General features: G+C 43.7%; 1 protein-coding gene across 1 annotated transcript in view; it reads left to right on the forward strand.

Moving 5' to 3' along the window:
- Nucleotides 1–19936, forward strand: part of COLGALT2 (collagen beta(1-O)galactosyltransferase 2) — a 54824-nt gene that overhangs the window by 1154 nt on the left and 33734 nt on the right. The window lies entirely within an intron of this gene.

Raw genomic sequence — 19936 nt, forward strand, 5'->3', positions numbered from 1 at the left:
AGACTGCCGGGGTCTGCCAGGGCTGCAGGGTGGATGTGCTGAGTAGGTGCTGGGGGGCATTGAAAAGGGGCATTGTTGCAAGGCTGTCCTCTGAAAGACGCATTCAAAGATGTATTCAGAAATCACAGCATGGGGGCAGCTGTGGCAATGAAGCGTGTGTCAGGACGGAGGAATTAGACCAATTTGGAAATTGGTCAGTCAGTCATTATCTGTAGGGATTAAAAAAAATTCTTTCCCTCTCAACTTGACGTAAATGAGGGGAGCAACAGGACCTGCCTGGATGGGTCCAAAATAGTCTCATTATTTTAGGCATAGAAATTGTGGAAATTATGTAAAAATAAGAAATGCGGATGTAGGGCTTGATCACAAATCATTGAAGTCAGTGGGGAGACTCCTATTAACTTCGAGTTGATAAAGTAAATTGTGCCTTTGCATAAAGGGATGTAGGGAGGATATGTACCCTCCATACACCCCCTGGTCATATGTGGACGCTGAAGTCCGCAGGACTAGATGTTTCTGATTGTATTCCAGGAACATGCTTGTTACTTATCCTCAGGTCCTCTATGGGTCTTTACAGAGAATTAGCAGCAGCTTTATTTATTTAAAAAAAGTCATGATAGCAGCACAAACATGGTGTGCTGCACAGACAAGGTGTCTGTGCAGTTACGAGTGGATGTTTAGTAGCGGGTGAATGCAAGACTCACCTGTGTGTAGGTATGAGACCCTGCTTTCATTTCTATCAGTAGGAGTTTTGCTCATTTGGATTTCATCGTATCAGATGACGGGCAATGAAGTTGGTGAAGGGTCTAGCAGACAAGTCTTATGGGGAACTTGGGTTGTTTATCCCAGAGAAAAGTAGGCTTGGGAGGCCTCATCACACTCTACAATGACCTTAAAGGAGCTGATGGTGAGATGTGGGTCGGTTTCTTCTCCCAAGCACTAAGTGCTAAGATAAGAGGAAATGGCCTTAAGTTGCACCAGGGGAGGTTTAGGTTGGATATTAGGAAAAATTTCTTCACTGAAAGTGTTGTGAGGCATTAATACAGGCTGCCCAGGGAAGTGGTTGAGTCACCATTCCTGGAGGTTTCCAAAAAATGTGTAGATGTGGTGATTAGGGATATGGTCTAGTGGTGAACATGAAAATGTTGAACTAAAGGTTGGACTAGATGATCTTGGAAGTCTTTTCCAACCTAAATGATTCTGTGCTTCTTTAAGATATATATGAGTAGATATTGTCAGACTCTACATATATAGCCTGTGATTGAGCAAAGTGTGCTTGCCTGATGTCTGTAAGCATAGACCTGTTCATCAAAGCAAGGCAGATCCTGGAATGCGTCTTACTGTAGAAGTGCAGGAGTGTCTAGTTTTGTGTTTTCTTTGATTTCTTATTGAAGTCCTGCAAAGAATTAACTGCCTCTACAGCTTTTAAAATGGAGTGGTATCCCTAGGAGGATTGTGAGCAAACACAAGGAGCGGATAAACTAGAAAAACTGCTGCTGAACAAGGCAGGCTTTTGAAAATCAGAATGACTAAAATGTCACAGCACCTGAAAAGGGACTTATGTAGACCCTGTGAGTTGCATCAGAGGGAGAGGGAGCAGCACATGCCAGGCAGCACCAGTTCCTGCGTGAACTTTAGTCCTGGTCACTTCAGCTCCCCAATGACAGGCTTTTTCAGACCTGTGGACATTTGGGACACGAGCACCCACCGAGAGAAGGCTTACAGATTATATCTGTCAAGTCTCTTGAGAACAAATGAAACAATAAAATCAATTTCTGGAAGCGTATTGTGTTTCAGCCTCCGTACCCGACAGTGCTTTCAATAGCTGAATTCCAGATTTAGCTGTGTCCGTGTGCCATGGCTTATGGGGCTACTTTGGTTGGAGTGGCAGTGAAGTGGTGGCTGTCAAAGAGCTGCATTCCTTCACCGCCACTTGTATTCCACTTAACAGTTTCTTGAGTAAGTCAGCATTTAAAAATGCCCAAATGAAGGTCTTGAGAATGAAAATGAAAAACATATATAATCTCTTTAACTTCTATATGGTTTCTGTATTACTTGAGGGCTTAAATTCTACAGTGGATTTCTCAGACAGATCTCTTGGAGGAAGTTTTATTACTGACAGCAAAGATGGGTCAAGAGACTGTGAGTTTGAAGCAGACACTGAATTTTCTGTAAGCATCCTGCATCAGTAAGTCTCAGTCCTTGTTAGCCTGATACCAAATGAAGGGCACATGCTGGACAGTCCTGTACTCCCTTCTTCCCTTTGGTCTTAATTCTGACTTGTTCGGTGTCTGTAGTTGTGAGGAAGGACTTGCTGGCCACATGCATCCTAATGCACTGAGCAGGCCATTTGGTCTGTGGCCAACTGGCATGTTGTGTCCCTGGTCCGTTCAGTTAAATGCTTCCTTCCTTCCCCCTCCAAGATTCAGGAGGTCTGTTGGGAATGGTTCCTAGCCTGCCTTAACCCCAGCTGTCCTTGTCTTGTGGAGCCTGGTTGGCACCAGCCAGGGCTGTCTTAGTGCTGCAGTGGCGGGGACCTCTGTGAACTATTCGGGTCTTTGACCTGGCCTTGCTTAGTCTGCGCTGCCCGCAGCCTGTCCGGAGCCCTGGTTCTCCCGGGTGCTGACCACCTGGCTGGGGACCTGCCAGGTCCCCGCCTTAGCAGCAGAAGCCCGCTCCACAGACAGGCCAGTTCCATGAGGCTGCCTCAGGCTCACCCTGGGGGTGGCAGCGGGGGCCTCCTCTGGCCCTCCCATCAGGTGCCTCCAAAAGCACAGGCGGTGCTGGGCTCCCCAATGTGTGGCACCACAAGAAGCAGGCCAGAGACCTGCGGCACTGGAGAGCACTCAGGAAAACAAGGCTCTTGGATCCAAATCAGTCCGTTTTTTGGCTGGGGGGTTCTAATATGCTCCCAGTGTGTGTGCAGCTGACATGTTTACTGGGGTGCACCAAGCTTTTCTCAGGGCCAAGTCAGCGACGTTGTGCTGTGAACCCAACCTAGCCAAGTCGGAGACTGGGGCACATTCTGGAGACTTGCTGCGATCTTGCACTGGGGTCAGAGGAGAGCTGCAGAGGAAGAGAACAGTGTTCCTCTGTCTTGGACAAGAATGACCAAGAAGCTACACAGTGGGCATGCCCCAACCCCTCTTTTAGGTGGTTTGGGGTGTTTTTCCTGTTTTGAACAGTAGCAGTGCAGAGATTTGTTTAATTATTCATCTCCATTCGGTTAAGGAGCACCTAGGCTGTAGTAAGCAAATTAAAAGTGTGCGTATTTAGCAGTTTATCGTGTCAGTTTACACTTTTCCTTACCCCAAGATTAGGTGACAGTGTAGCAAAGAAAGTTGTCTGTAATTCCATCTTTAAGTACCTGTTCATTTTGGGCCTTCTGCTGTCTCATCTTTCACTAACCTGGGGATTAAGTACCTACCTAAATAAGTTGGTACTTGGAAGCAATAATTAGGTTCTTTTGTGCTTGAAAATCTGTGCCTGTCTTGCTGATTAGAACATGCTTACACTTCAGAAATGAAAACAAGAGCCATAGTTCAGATGGTGGGAGCTGGGAGAGATCCTGGATGATAGAGCACTGGATGTTCGCAGTGAGCGAGTGGTTTAGACTTAAAGGAGCTAGATGTAGCCAAAAATAGAAACTGATGAGATCAGTACAGTAATGACAACTTTCATAATTATACATCATTAGTCTACAACTAGCTCATGATACTACAGCTAAGTATTTTCTTGTTCTTCAACAATTTACTTTTAAATGTGAGGAGTTCTACGTGAAGCCACTTCCTGGTAAGATGCAGAGATCATTTGAGACCTTACTCACTGGGAAGCATTGGCTTTCAAATGTGCTGTGTTTTCTGTGCTTCTGTCTATTTGTGCAACAAGGCCACGCTTTTCTTTATGGTCAGTATCAATCCCTCAGGAATGCCGAAGTTTTGGTCCCTGGCTCTGTATGCGTTCCTTCTGTCCACCTGTGTCTGGTACCTGTTTACAAATAGCTCACCTGTGCTGTGACTTGCACATCACAGTATTAAAACTGAAGTTTTAGAAATCAAATTGACCTTTTACTTGGTTTGCAATTTAAACCTACTGGATTTAGTTTCCCATTCACGTTTGTAGATTTTTTTAAAAATTAGATAGTTTTAATAGCATAGTCACAGAGGGTGATTATCTGGTCATGCAGGATGTCATGTCGAGTCTTTCCTCCAAAGAGCTTGCACTTAAGTTACAGCATCAAAAAGACTGGGAGTAAAATGCTTTTAATTCCTAGCTGGGGAAATGAGGGAAGAAAGGTTAGGTAACCTATACAAGATTCTTGGATCTGTGAGGACCAGAGACAGTATTCAAAGCTGACATTTCTTGAAACTTCTTTCTTAGTGAGGTCATTTTTACGTTTCAGTCCTGTAAATTTATTTAAGAAATGGAAAATCAGGGAAGACTAAAGAAATGATCCTATCCCAATATCCACAGAAAATTTTTTTTTTGTCCTTTGGGTCTGCTTCTCTCACATAAGTCTTGGCAGACTTACAAAAATGACATCATAAAATCCTTGAATGGAAGCATGTGAAGGGAAGCTGAAAGTGACTGCTGTGCCTAACCGAGGTCTGCACAGCACGACTTAGCTGCTCTTCAGCTAAACACTTCGCAGTGCTGCAGAGAAATGTTACAATAAGCATCAGCTGTATGATGGCAAACATTTGCTGGGTAGCAGCAGTTTCTATGTTATTTTTTTCCCACTGTCCTCTTAAATTGCCAGATTATGATGCCTCTGATTGTGTTCAAGAACATTGTGAACCACATCTTCTATTAGGGTCTACCAGACATGAATTTGAATACTGGGATCTTATATAAAATTAATAACGAGCCCTCTTGGGAAAGAGGGAGGGAATTATAACATAAAAATGACATCTTGAAATGCATAAACATTCTGTGAAACTAGTTAATACAATACAGCGTGTTTGTTTTTGGTTTGGGTCTAAATTCTGCATACTTTGTGTCTTTGAAAATGAGAGCTTGTTATCAGCTGTTGTTTTTTGTTGTAAGCTTTTGCATGCTTTCAGAGGTCAGGGAGTTTTTTTTTTTTTTTTTTTTTTTGTTTTGTTTTGTTTTGTTTTTTTTGAATAGGTACAAAGTAGGGATGAAAAGACCTCAACGAGTCATCTAGTTCATTGCTGCCCAGGGCAGGATCTCACATTATGCCTTGTCTGTCAAGCTGGCTCTGAAGTTCCCCGTAGTGGGGATTTTTTGTCTAAGCAAGACTGCAGACTGTCAGGGTTTTGTACTGTCATGTCTTCTGAAGTCTGTGCAGTGTGGGAGGCAGCTGTGGGAGTGTTGGTGAACCAGCTGCAACCAATGTTGGCTGTTAAGTGCTGGAGTTAATTCTTTCATTAGAAAAAAAAAAAAAAGAAAAAAAGAAAAAAAGAAAAAAAAGTTTCATTTGTGCATTTCTGGCGTATAAGCTATTTCAGCTCCTTAACTTCTGGTGAATCTGGAAGTATGGATCAGTTAGGAATGATCCAGATGAAGTCTGCCCAGTTCCTGCTGTTCTCCTCCAGCTATGAGGACAAACACCTCTTCCCTTCTGCATTGCTCCGCCAGCTGGAGCCTGGTTCCTAGGCTGATGTGCAGTTAAGGTTGGAAGGTGCCTGTGGAGGTCATCTAGTCCCAACTCCTGCTCAAAGCAGGCTCATATGGAGCAGGCTGCCCAGCAGCATTTCATTTCAAGTGCTGAGTATCTCCAGGAATGGAGACTCCACAGTCTCTGGACAACCTGTTCCAGGGAGCCAAGCACTAGCAAGAAGTGTCTTGGAAATTTTTATCAGCTGAGAGTGAGTCTAGGAGGGTGGCAGACCTTGGGGGGAAAGACAAACTTGCATGAAGACTGTTGCTCCAGTAGATTTTTTTTTTCCCCTTTTGCTTGTTCTTTCTGCTCCATTAAGCATGCCTACTTTTCAGAACAGTGCCAGATCTCTTCTTCAGAAGTCTGAGAGGGGGCAGCAGGGCAGCTACCCTGTTACTCATCAGGATGAACCCTCAATTTAAGGCATTTTTTAACTTTTATGTAAAGTACCACAGCACCTGCAGTTACTTATCTGAATCCCTTAAAACTGAAAGCCTTCATGTACTGGGTCAGGATTTTCTAAAAATAGATGAGTGATACACATGGTGTGCAGAGCACTGGCAGCTGCCCACTGCCAGCACTCGCTGTCATTGTTCAGTCGCTTGGGACACCCAGAAAGGCCATATGGGCTGTAGGAGCGAGGCAGGACAAGATGAGTGAGGACAGGGTGCTGTGTCTGTCAGAACCTGGTATTTCCTTCCTGTGGGATGATGTCTCAGACTTAGTGTTATTTCAACCTATTTGTGTGCATTTCATTTCCTTTATTTTAATGATGCATAGCTTATGCTGATGATGTTTTTATCTTCATCTTCAAAGGTGGATTAGGGCTAATGGGGCCCACATGCATCAAAATTTCAGGCTAAAGGAAGGAAAAAAATATGATAGTGTTTTCCACATCTACCAAAATGCCCAGCTTCTCCAGACAATCATGTGGGACTGCTAACAGGCCCATCAGTAAAGAAAAAGGACATTTTTTAAAAATGGAAATGCACTATTTGCTTCATATAGCACATGAATCCAGTTTTTAAACACTGAAATGATTGCTTTTGGAGTTTGTGTGTTCATTTATGTATATAAATAAAATAAAAGCTCCCAAGCTTGAAGTAATGGGACCAGAGTACCACTGTTACCGTAGACTGACTCTAGTTTCCTTCTTGTGAAGTTAACAGGGGGCCTAGCAAGTAAGTGGCAATTTGAACTTTTGCTGGCTGACTAGAATTGATACGTGCTTTCATATGGGGTTTAGTTGCCCCTGTTTTCTGAGAACCACCTTGGTTGTGATAATGTTTGATAATGTAATGTAACATGTTGATCTCCATCTGGACAGACAAGGCACTGCTAAATAAATGGCTTAATGAGACTGCACTAGGAGTTTCACTGCAGAGGGCCTGAGTTGTGCTTATGCACTTTCTTTGAGAGGGATTCAGCTGGTATGTCACCAGTTACTTACATGATCAGTATGTCTTCCCCACTTACTAATATGTAACTCTGCAATCAGGTAAAACGGCATAAAAATGAGAGTGTTATTTTGGAGTTGGAATATGTTTTTGCCAAAATCTGTCCATGCTCTTTTCCAGGGACTCTTCAAATGCTGGAAGTGCTGAAGGTGTCTCCTGCAATGTTGTTCCTATTGCCCATGTGGATGTGGTACATGAAATTGAACATGTTTCTAACTTAACTTTTTGTTCTGCCTGTATGTGCTAGTAGGAATAATGTATCTCTTCATAAGCATAAGCAGATGCTGAACTGGACTAGAAAATACATTAAACTTGGAACTGTCCCACATGCTCCCTAGGACTTAGGAGGATCTAAACTCATGCTGAAGCAGAAGACAGTGGGAGGCCATGGAAACCGAAATGCCCTGGCAGGTCTCACAAAAACTCTTTCACGTTAGTTTTGAAATAGTTTAGTTCCAAAAGAAATTGATTTTTCAATCTCCCTTCATTCTTAAAGGATTGTTTACTTCTTTTTGCTCTTTGATCCCTCTGCAGGGGAAGGGTTATGCGTGGCTGCAGAATGGTTTGAATTTTTCCCACTGGCCAACTAGGTTGCATTAACTGTGACGTGTTGGTTTGCCTTGAAGCTGATAGCAGGTGGCTCTTTTTTGTTAGCAGATAAGAATCTTCTTGTGGCCACTGGCTCAACAGCTGCTCCTGAAAGAGAGAACTGCATTGAGCCTTTGGGAGTAGCCTAGGAATTCAGAGCTGTCATTTGCGTTATTTCCTCAGTGTTTTCAGTCATTCCTGTCCTTAAAAGGTACTTAACAAAATTGGAGGAAAAGGCTGGTTTCCAGCACTTAAACTTTCAACTGCTAATTATGACGTGGATGTTAAACTCTGCCAAATGCAAGCACTATTTTTTTCCCATTTATTAGTTTGAAGCCATGAATTATTCCCCACCAAACTTCAGCCAAAGAAACTTAAGTTCCTGTAGTCAGACTAATAAGATAATTGTGTTGTTAGTCAAAAGCCACCTTGTAGCAGTCCTAGAAAGAGATTAACTAGGGAGCTTGAGTTTTAGGCAACCAGAAGGAGTAGTGAGAAGTTTTTGGTTCCTCTAGTTGCTCTGAGAAACATGAAATAGGAAGTCCTGCTAATGTTAATGACAGCAGCAGGGCTCTTCTCTCTCCTTTAACTATCAGCACTTAACTAGTTTATGGAAGGATGCAGGGATATTAAGTCAGCTTTGCATCAAAAATAAAACATTGTGTGTAAGTGAGATTAAAAACTCTTTGGAGAGGATCCAATGTGGTTTTTTTTTGGTTCATTTTTTAAAAATGTTTGCTGCAAGGAAGAGGAGCACAGGTGCAGAGTGTTGACCTCAGCTGCACTGACTCGGGCTGCTGTAGCTAGTTAGCTGTTTTCCCTGATGAGTGCTGGAGTGTGGTCCTTGGCTGCCTCATCTTGCGTCCTGCCAGCAGGGAAGTGACTGTTTGGGGTAATTATGTCTCCCAGCTGCAGCTCTGTGTGAGAAGATAAATTCTTCAGCAGCAACACAGCCCCTGGAGAGGCATGGTGGAGGTGCAGGCAGGTGTACTGATCCAGTAATACACCGGGGTGCCTGCTTTCAGAGCTGTTTCAGGTGTGAAATCCCACAATCCTGACATTTAGCTTCGGATTAGCTATTCAGGGGAGTTTCAGTATTGGGATGCATGTTAATGCTCTTAACTCCCCAAGAGGTTTAATGAGGAATGTGTGTTGCTCTCAAAAATTCTTGAATTATTAGTGTCCATTCCTGTAGTCAAACAAGAATTTGTAACTGATGCTATAACCCATAAAGGCAGTGACAAAAATGATCTAAAGAGAAGTGAGAAGCACAGCAGTTATGTGCACAAGTCACTGCAGGGGTCCTAATAAAAGGGGAATAATGAAGGATGAAGAGTTGGGGTGGAAACTACATGTCTAGGGCAAAGGCTTACGTTTGTGGTTTGGAAAACAACAGAAGCTGCGCTATTGCTCTTTTCTGTACACTGGGAGGTTAAAAAGAGTATTGGTGTCTTCAGGTCCATGGTCCATGTTTTATTTTCCATTAATTCTTGTCTAGGATTGGCTAGAAAGATGACATGAAAGGCTGTGGTTGTTCCGTCATTTTAGATCAACCACAGTCATCAGAAGGGGTTGGAGCTGAGGCTGCATTTAGCACTTGGGAGAAAAAGGTCCGAGCAGTCACTGTTTTAGAAAACTGCTGCTGTTAAGGACCAAAGTATTTCTCTTATGTTAATATAGTATCGATTCCCTATGCATAACTGGAAAAGTCACAAAAACAGAGGGGGGTAAAATTCAGATTTTATGCAGAAATCTCTGCTGCTAATGAGCAGTGGGGTGAGGAGCTTGAATTCTCTTACTGTGAGTTGTAATGGGACTTGGGTTTAGAATTTTTTTTACTTCAGAAGCATGTTTATTGCTAATTGTGCAGGGTTCACGGTTTTTGGGAGGAGGCAGTTGCCTTGTGGACATGGTACCTTACACTCTATTTTACTTGAGAGATTGTTCTTCTATGCATGAGCAGGACTGGGAGTAGGTCTGGGGATCAGATTTATGACTGAGGAGTGTAGTTTTAAGATTGTTCCAGGCCTTGTCTGTGGTCAGCAAGAGGGTAATACCTTATTCTCTTTTATGATGCAGTTCATAGTATGGCTGAGAAATTTGGAAGTTCAGACACTCAGGTCACTGCTGGATTCTGCTGCTTCTGCAAAGTTGAGAGCTTTGTTGTCCAGGAAAACCAAAACTGTGTGCTATTCTTTTATATATATATTATATATATATATATTTCTATTACATGCTCCAAACAAATCCTAGTTGAAAAGCCTTGTCTTGCTGTTGGATTCAACAAGCAATAGCCTTTCTACTTATTTTAGCTCCCTCTTTGTCACTGCCATGTGTTCTTTTTGTTTTGAATGGATCTACTAGTTATAACTGAGGCTAGTGTTTGATATGAGCACAGATCCTGCAAAACCAGGCAGGAAGAGATGGGAAGAGAGTTGGTGTCAGTGGGTAGCAGTGTTTGTTGGTTTGATGTATATAAGAGACCTCTGTGTGCCACCGCTGGAATAGATTGGAGGTTAGCTCTCGGGTTTTGAAATCTGAGTATTCAAGGACGTGCTTTACTGATGGGTTGCACAGGCTTAAAAAGTCAGGGAGTTGTCAGCAGTGAGGGGCCAATGTCTGATAGCTTTTTTTTTTTTTTTTTTTTTTTTTGCTGTGGATATCATCCCTTACTTGGTTAGGGTTAGAGCTGAGTTTGTCTTGGGACATTGAACTCCATTTACTTCTGACCTGTGCAGAACCTCTAGATGTAGAGAAGGAGCTTGTATTGGTGGAGCATTTGCGTTATGATCTTGTTTTTGAGTGAACGGAGATTTGAGGGAGGGGCAGTGTGGTTAGGGGTAAGACCTGGAAATTGTAATTTACTGCTGGTTTTTTGTGTGTCCAGTAGAGTTAGGAAGAAGGTTGGCATTGGCTGTGTACGTGCCTGGAACTCTGTAGCTTCCATGATTTTGTCTTGGTTGTGTTACTGGGTGCTGTCATATGGCATGCTGGAAGAGGTGAGTTCCTTCTATTTTCATTTGCTACATGGAACAGCTTGGGTCAGGATTCGGTTCTGGGAGTTCCAGGCTGCTGCAGGCTGAAGTACCAGCAGATATTCACGTCCCAGAGGTTCAGAAAGAGGCCTATTGCTGATAGCACAGACAAGCATGATGCACTCAGCTCCTGATGTGTACCTACCCTGTTTGATCAGCTTTCAGGGCAAGGCTTGGGAGCCCAGAGCTTCCAGGCCCCAGAATGTTGTAGAGCTGACAAAATTGGGAAGAGGCTGGTATGGGCTGAGGGCGATGTTCTCTTGACAAAGAAAAGAAAATTCTTTGGACCTGAAATGAAACAGGCAGTCCTAGTGACTGCTGGGAAGAGGCACCTGCATAGCCAGTTCTTGTAACTAAGCAAGGAACATCAGGGTGGTAGACCAGAACCATGCTTCTTTTTCCCAGTAATGTGCCTTAGATTTACTTGACTCACTGGTATAAACCAGTTTCTGGATACTGCTGGTGTGCTCCAAATGATGCATGCGTCGTCAGTAGGAAGTTCTGGATGAAGTTTCCACTTAGCTGTCATCAATGACTGGCCTCAGGGCTCTGGAGGAGCCTACCCAGTCTCTTCTGAATAGTCTAACAGAGAATAATAATTGCTTTTGGGTCTTTTGCCTCTTCAAATATTTTTTTCCTCCAGCTCTGGCTGTTGGAGGCATTGGTTACACTATTTTACAAAACATTAATCTGAAATGAGTTCAGTGTGTGAATGGAATTTGAAAATGTCACTGCTGCTAAATAGCTTAATTTATTATTTTCTGAATGTAAAGCAGGATTTAAATATAAATTATCATCGTTAAACCACGGAGTGGGCTTGTGCTACACATTTAATCCCTCCTAACACCGACGCACTCACCCCTTCGCCTTCCCCCATCCTTATTTCTATCACAAACAAGTGAGTTGTGTACACAAAAAGTCTTGTCAGTGAGTTGTTATTTCAGACTAGTGAGCTCATAGCTGTCTGCTGGCAGAACGCTGCTCTGACTTCTTCATACAAACTAAGGCTGTTACCAGGATTTTTTGTTGAGTACCTGGCCCTTGAAGGAAGCTCTGTTTTACAGAACAAGAATCAAACTGCTAGTGGTGGGGTTTCCTCATGTTGTGACTACAAACATCACACCTGTCTTTTTGGACCAGCCAGTCTTCATAAATATAGATACAGGCTTCAAGGATAAAGAAAATGTGTTCAGAGCTAGGCTACAGCTAACTAAAGCAGCCACTTGTTTTCTACGCTCAGCCAGTTGCAAACCTGGTGCAACCACATTGGTAGCAAAGATCACATAACCTGCGGATAGCTTCACTCACCTTCAAGTTTTCTGTGTTGTCTGTTGCAAGGTGGGTGCTGCGTGGGCTGTCATCTGTTGCTGCACTCACTCGGGCTGCAGACTGCATCTCTGTTTAAGTGCAGATTGCCCAGCCCCTGCAGAGCAGGTGGATCTAAATCACAAATGCTAGCAAGCATAAATTCAGTGCACCATGGAGGGGGCTTGTAGAGGGGAAACCTGGTTCAGGTCTTTCTCAGTTATTTTTTTTTTTACCTCTCCAGTTGAGTGAGAACTCTGAGGGAAAGCAATTACATCTTACAGCAGTTACCGCCTGCCTGACAAATCTGACCAGCTCCTGTTGCTACTGCAGAGTGCGTGGCCAAGTTGGTTACTACACATATGCGTTGGGACAGCCTGCAGATAAAGAAAAACATCTGGTTATAACAGCTAGGGCATATAGCTGTTCAACCACACAGCACATAGACCAAAACTCCAGCATTTTCTGCTCTGGTAGACATATTTTTTCCAGATCTACTCGACCAACAAAGATACATTTCCTCCAGGTCTCCTGAACAGATGGAGCAATAAAGCAGCGCTAACTCTGGCGTGGAAGTTATGAATACTCTTGGAAGAAACCAACTAAGGAGCCAAAGAAACGGAGTTTTCAGCTTGTTAGATCTTATATCAGGTTACTCGATCTGAATGGGCTAATGCAACACTTCAGCACAAACGGTCTACTTAATCGTGACAGGGCAGAAACAGTTAATGCTGAAACGGTCTTGCAAGGTGTCTGCTGTCTGCCTCAGGTGCTAAGTTTGGAGCATGAGAAAAAAAGGCTACAGACTGGAAACATCCTCAGCAGACTGATAGCTCAGAAACCTGTTATCTGTTCTTTGGGTTCTCCCAGACAGAGACGGAGTGAGAAACTTGGCAGATGTTTAGGAGAGGCCAAATGATTTTTCAACCGAGACAAAACTTGTCTCAGTTTTTCCATGAAGAAATGAACTGATTACTTCTGTTTCATTTAGTTAAGAAATCCCTCTACTGGCCAGTTCTTACATGACACATTGGCAGTTTGCAGATCATATGACAGACACATCAGTTGCTGCTGTTGCATGGATTTCAGGTGAAACTCTTGATGGCTTATATGAAAGCCTTCAGAAAAAGAGACTGAGCCAGCTTCAGATGTGATTTATTTTTTTTTTTTTTTGAGTGGCAAGCAGGTGATGCTAAAATTTTTGAATTACTTAAGGTGACATTGAGTGATGCCTTGCTTGTGGTATATAGCAGGTTTAATGTTCTGTGGATACCTTGGATTGTAACTTCTAAGAAACTTGGTAAAGAAAAGCTGAATAAGGAATTAGGTTTCAGTTTGTGTGTCTCCTTATATATCACATTTGCTATTTAAAACCCAAAGCCTTCAAAAGCCCCCTATATTATTTTACATTAAGTGGATATTTGATTTATCTGTTTTTACTGTTTTATTGTTTCATGCTATCTGCCATTCTGTATTTTAGTACTGGAATCATGGTGTGGATGGTGTTTTTCACTAAAAGGGCAAGCTTGGGATTGGCTTCCTACACACTCAGCTGACGCTTCTTGTTTTCATCCCAACCCTAGCAGTGCCTTGTGAGCAGCTTGTCAGATGTCCCAAAAATTTAGATTTCTAGCCTTTGAAATTGCCTCAGGGCCCTAGTTCCAGTCGTAAGGATGCTGCTGAACAAGTACTGTAATACAAGCAAGGGTTATTTGGGTCAGTGCATGTCCCTGTTGGATCTTATGCCTGCAGGTGTGTATGGGAGTCTCTCCACTGATGGTAGAAAGCTCTATCTTTGACCTTATCTTGTGCAGTTCATTCCCTGGCAATAGCTATTTTAATGCTGTGAATGTCTCACACTGGTGGTGGCGCAGATGGAAAGCACACTCAGCAAAATAAAGGTAAATCTGTATTTTATGGAGCTTCCAATTATTCAATAAATTCAGTAATAACTGGCTGCTGAGATTAAGTGCTCTTTTCCTTTCTTTATTTACAACCCCACAGTGAAAGAAAAAAAAAATATTCTCAGACTGTCTTTGTGGTCAGGATTAAGCCTTAGAAGTCAGACTAAATGGGGCAAGCACATTCTTCTACTCTCAAACCTGCACAGAGAGGGCAGACCAGCAGAGTGAGAACGGCCACATGGCGTAAGGTCCTGTAGTATAATGGGAACAATCCCATGCTTTGTTTAAAAGCCACTTAACTTAAACAATCCCATTTCCTTATTGAGAACGAGAAATACACAGCTTTTCTCATATTACTCTGCATTCCTTTTTATGTATGAGACCAGGGAAATGCCGTGAACTTGTTTGTGTTTCTTTCACTCTTTAGAGTTAAGTTAGCCATCAGTGTAACATCACTTTCCATCAGTGTGAGTGCAGAATTGGACCTTTCCCAGAGAAAACAGGTTATAACTCAGAAATCCATAGTATGGCACACATGGTGTAGCCATGTATCATGCAAATGTGTGTGCCTGTGCCTCCCTCCATAGGAGAGGCCATAGAGATTCCTGTATGTGTGAGCAAAATATGAGATGACAAATAAAAGAGATTCACACTCAGAAGTTTTAGCTACCCCCAAAGTATTTGGAATTTAAAAGTAGAAATACTTTGCTTGCACACTGTTCTGTTACATGATGAGGTTGTGGATTATATTAGTTTGGAGGACCTGCTCTCAGAGCATGTTCTATGCTGCCGTGTGTGTCTGAGGTGACAAACATTCCTGCCCAGTTGGGCACTCAAGTGGCAAAACTAAAAACATATTTTGCTGCCCACTTGGACAGCTTGCTTAGAGACAAGACCTTTGAAGTACAAAAAGATGTGAGGCAGTTAATGAACCGCCTCATAGTTGAAGCCCACTGCACCTTTTCAACTTGTGAGGATGGAACCAGGGCCAGATCACAAGGTCGGCAAACAGAGTGGTCTTGTGACCAATGAACTCAGCAGATATGGGTGTCCTATTGAGATGCTAAAAGAGTAGTAAGTCATGTTGAGTAATGCCACTGTGGAGGCTGGACTCGAAGTGCAAGCGTTTCACTGCTTTAAAAAAGAAATTTGCAAGTACATCACCAAAAACCTAGAGCTCTTTTCAGTGATGAAGGCAAAATACTTGAGCAGGAAGGGAGGCTTTGCCTTAGAGCTTTTGTGAGATTCTTGAAAGCTACATGGAGAAAAATTTGCTCTTGAGATTGCCATGGCTTCAAATTTACCACTAGAATGACAAATACTCTGTGAATGTGTTAAGTAAACAGCCCTACAGAAGCTGAATGTTTGTAATTTATTTGTGTATATACTAGAAGGGAGGGTAGGCTTGGTTTATCATTCCCAGCCCCAACACCCACTCATCTTTTGTGACTTGTAAAAATCCATTAATCTCTTTGCTTTTGTTTCCCTCTCTGCAAAATGGAGCTCTAATGCCGCCTCACTGCAGTGTGCATGGAGGCTGTGACCTTTGCTGTTTCAGGGGCCTCTAGGCCCACCTGATTCATGTTGCCTAATTCCCTGAGGCACCTAGAAGACGAGTACACCCAACCATCAAAGTGAGAAACTGTAAAAATCTGTCTCTGGTGGTAGAAATTCAGAAAATTTTGAATTGGTAAATTGACTATTTCTTGCTCACAGAGTGCTGTGCCTTTTTTTTTATATTCATAACCCTCTCAGTATAGAAGGTGTCACCTTTCCAACTATTTCTTCATCTAAAATGTGATAGACAAAATTACAGATGACATCCACCAAAACTCTTCCATATACAAGCGTTGAATATTTTTTTCCAGCTTGGCAGAAGTGGTTGTTTTTCAAATCTCTTCATTTTATATAAATAATTTTCAGCCACTTGCCAGCAAATATGACATAATCCATTCATTTTGAAGCTCTGTACCATTCCATGTAGTTCAGAAAAGTTCTGTTTTCCAGTCTAACTGGCTACTTAAAGGTTAGGCCAAATTATGAAGTCCCAAGTTCCATGCTGGCTTCTGCAAAGTGCAACTCTAAAATAATTTAGTCATGACTGCTTAATGCTGGTGAAACCAAAAGTTGGTGTAAAGTACTTCTTACCAAGTGAAACCTGTGCCAGTGAGAGGATAATGAAGCCCACTATGTCTTAGTTTGCTGAGAATTTGCAAGAGATCAAGACAAAAGTACAGTCTGATGTCATTAGATACTGTGTGTGGTTAACTTTATCTTGTATGTTCATGGGAATTATGCATTGCTTGGGTGGGAGGATTGGCCTTGCTGGGCGGGATGGGTTAGTTTTATCTCCAGCATTAATGCTTTGGGTTTGCTTTTTTATTGTGCATTCCTTGATCCTGGAGTACAGGAGATTAAATGAGTTGTTTCTCACTGTGTTTTTTTCAAGGGCACTCTCCAAGGCTCTGATAATCCCAGAAAAGCAGGAGCTAGCACAGGAGCTAGCAGGACTTGTGGAGAGAGCTTTAAACTAGCCATGATGGGGAAGGGGGTAAAACAGGGCTCACCAGAGAAGTGCCTAGGGGAACGATGCTGAAACTGGGGGTGAGGCAGATGTCTCATCTGAAGCGCATCTACACCAATGCACGCAGCATGGGCAACAAACGGGGAGGTAGAAGCGATTGTGAGATAGGCTAACTACGACCTAGTTGCTATAACTGAAACGTGGTGGGATCACTCCTTCAATTGGAGTACTGTGATGGATGGCTACAAGCGTTCCAGAAGGGATAGACAAGGTAGGAAGGGTGGTGGAGTGGCTCTTTATGTTAAAGAGTGTTCTGATTTGAAGAGCTTGCAGTTGGGAATGATACAGTTGAGTGTCTATGGGTAAGGATCAGGGGAAGGCCTGTAGGGGTGACATCTTGGTTGGGGTCTGTTATAGACTGCCTAATCAGCATGAAGAGATGGATGAGGCATTCTATTGAGCAGCTTGCAAAAGTTACACGATCACCAGCACCCCTTCTCATGGGAGACTTCAACCTCCCTGATATATGCTGGAAGTATAATACTGTGCAGAGGAATCAGTCCAGGAGGTTTTTAGAGTGTGTGGAAGATACCTTCCTGACACAGCTGGTTCAAGAGCCTACCAGGGGAGGTGCCCCGCTAGACCTGTTCTTCACTAACAGAGAAGGACTGGTGGGAGATGTGAAATCTGGGCACTGTCTTGGGCAGAGTGACCATGAAATTGTAGAGTTTTCTATTCTTGGTGATGTCAGAAGGGTAAGTAGCAAAACTGATGTCTTGAACTTCCAGAGGGCAGACTTTGACCTATTCAGGTCACTTGTTGCAGGGGTCCCTTGGGAGTCACTTCTGAAGGGCAAAGGGGTCCAGGAAGCCTGGATGCTCCTCAAGAAGGAAATCTTAAAGGCACAGGATCAGGCTGTTCCTGAGGCCTGTAAGGCGAGCTGGAGGGGAAGAAGACTGGTATGGATGAACTGGGAACTTTTACTGAGACTCCGGGAGAAAAAGAGAGAATACATCTGCTGGAAGGAAGGACAGGATACTTGGGCGACTACAAGGAAGTTGCTACGATATGCAGAGAGGAAGTTAGAAAGGTAAAAGCCCAGCCTGAACTCAGATTGGCCACTGCAGTAAAAGAGAACAAGAAATCCTTTTACAAATATCTTAACAGCAAGAGAAGAACCAAGGAAAATTTCCATCCTTTACTTGATGCAGGGAATGTGATCACTGAGGATAAGGATAAGGCTGAGGTTCTCAACGCTTTCTTTACATCTGTCATCTGTCTTTTAATAGTCAGATCATCTATCCTCAGGGTACTTTACTCCCTGACCTGGATGTCCCCTGTATTTCAGGTAGAGAATCCCCCCCTGCAATCCAGTAAGAGACAGTTAGAGACCTGCTCCTCCATCTGGAATGTCACAAGTCCATGGGACCAGACAAGCTCCACCCTAGGGTGCTGAGGGAGCTGGCGGAGGTAATTGCCAGGCCACTTTCCACCATCTATCAGCATTCATGATTGTCTGAAGAGGTCCCAGAGGATTAGAGGCTTGCTGATGTGACTCCCATCTACAAGAAGGGCCATAAGGAGGACCAAGGGAACTACAGGCCTGTCAGCCTGACCTTGGTTCCAGGGAAAGTTACGGAGCAAATCATCTTGGGTGAGATCACATGGCACTTGCGTGGCATCCAGGGGATCAGGCCTAGCCTGCATGGATTCATGAAAGGCTGTTGATGTAGTCTACATAGACTTCAGTAAAGCCTTTGACACGGTCTCCCACAGTACTCTCCTGGGGAAACTGTCTGCCCATGGCCTGGACAGGTACACTCTTTTCTAGGTAAAGAACTGTCTGGAGGGCCATGCCAAGTAGGTATTGGTTAATGGAGTTAAGTCCAGCTGGCATCCCGTTACAAGTGGTGTCCCCCAGGGGCCGAGTCAGGCCCAGATTGCTGGTCTTACTGTGTTGATATCACATGAAGATGTTGTACGGCAGAGACTGAGCTTCCTGGAGCCAGTGGAGTGCCTTGAAGCAGAGAGTAAAGCCCATGAAGGGGGGTGTGAATTGGGAGTGCAATATAACATAAGGTGCAGGCTTATCCACGGGTGGGTACCAACCAATAGCTGAAGAGCAAACCTGCCCTTCTGGGGCTCCTCTGCTGACCGGGAAAACCTCTTCGCAGAGAGGGCAGCTCTGTAGCCATTCTCTGTGTTACCTGTTGGAGACAGTAACTAATGAGTTGGAGTTCTGCTGAATGCTTGAATTATTTTTAATTTTCTTGTACTACCTTCACTATATGACCCTTTATAATGTTCATGTGAGCAGTAAAGGCAGTGCACATGCCTTGCTTTGAAGACAGATGGCCCTGGCCTGCACGTGTTGGGCCCTTTTCATTTCCTTACCACGTGGCAGGCAGCGACATCTTAGGAGCAGCTTTCCAGGAGCAGCCTTGTGCTGTGGCTGACCTAGTTGTGTTTTCTGCCTTCTCCCGCAGCAGCAGCTGTCATGGACACCTTGGATGTCTTTGGAAGTATCTGGAGATGGTGGTGGGTGGATTTCATGTTTCAGTCTTCCCTTCCTACTGTGAAGGGGCATCCAATATGCCGCTAATATTTTTCTATTTTGTTTTGAAGCTTATTTTTGATGTTGTGAGTCAGATTCAGACCTGAAGTAAAAAGCAGATACTCTTTTCCTTCGGTGGAGGGAGGTGTTAGCTCTGTGATTTCACAGCTGGCTGTGGTGTTTCCCACTAGCCGTGTACCTGAATGGCTAAGAATGCTCCTCAGCACACAGCAATGCCAGATGTTTCCACGTGATGGATAAACAACACAAATCCTGTATCAGTTCTGATGCGTGGGGCATCCAGAGCTCTTGGCCAAGCTGTGGAGCAGTGCTGTGTCCAGTGTTAAGCTGGCACCAGGAGCTTCTAGGCCCCTGAGGCAAGTTCCTTGGCAGTTCTGCTCTGTGGGAGGGTGATAAGGCCTACCTGCTGGTGGTTCTGCCTCTGGTTCTCTGTGGATGGCACATTGTGCAGGCGAGAGCCTTCTACGTCTGTGGCTGGGCCTCATGTGAAGGGAAGACAAAGCTGTGGCAACTTTCCTTCCTGCCAAGAGTTTGTCAGAGACCCCTGGTTGACTTTTACTTGTTGTACCTCCATTTTAAAAGCATATTCTCTGACAACACTTATCATCCCACAGGATACTGACTTGCTAGTACAGGGGAAACAGCCAAGAAATTTATTTCTGTCTTTATTCCTGTGTACTAAATGTTACAAGCACCTGGGGTTTTATCTCCCTTCTGCTTGCCTAGATTGCCTGCAGGCAGACAGTAATTCCCTGACCTCCCAGGAAAGCAGGGGTGTTTACTACATGCCCTTGCCAGCATTAATCCAGTTATCTGGCACTGTAAGGATAAACGTGCATTACTGGTAGCCTCAGAAGTTACATGAGTTTCTAGGTACACTGATTAATTTTGCTGCCTGCTTAGATTACACTGTGGATCACATAAT

This window comes from Oxyura jamaicensis, chromosome 8 (assembly GCF_011077185.1).
Source record: "Oxyura jamaicensis isolate SHBP4307 breed ruddy duck chromosome 8, BPBGC_Ojam_1.0, whole genome shotgun sequence".
Taxonomy (NCBI): domain Eukaryota; kingdom Metazoa; phylum Chordata; class Aves; order Anseriformes; family Anatidae; genus Oxyura; species Oxyura jamaicensis.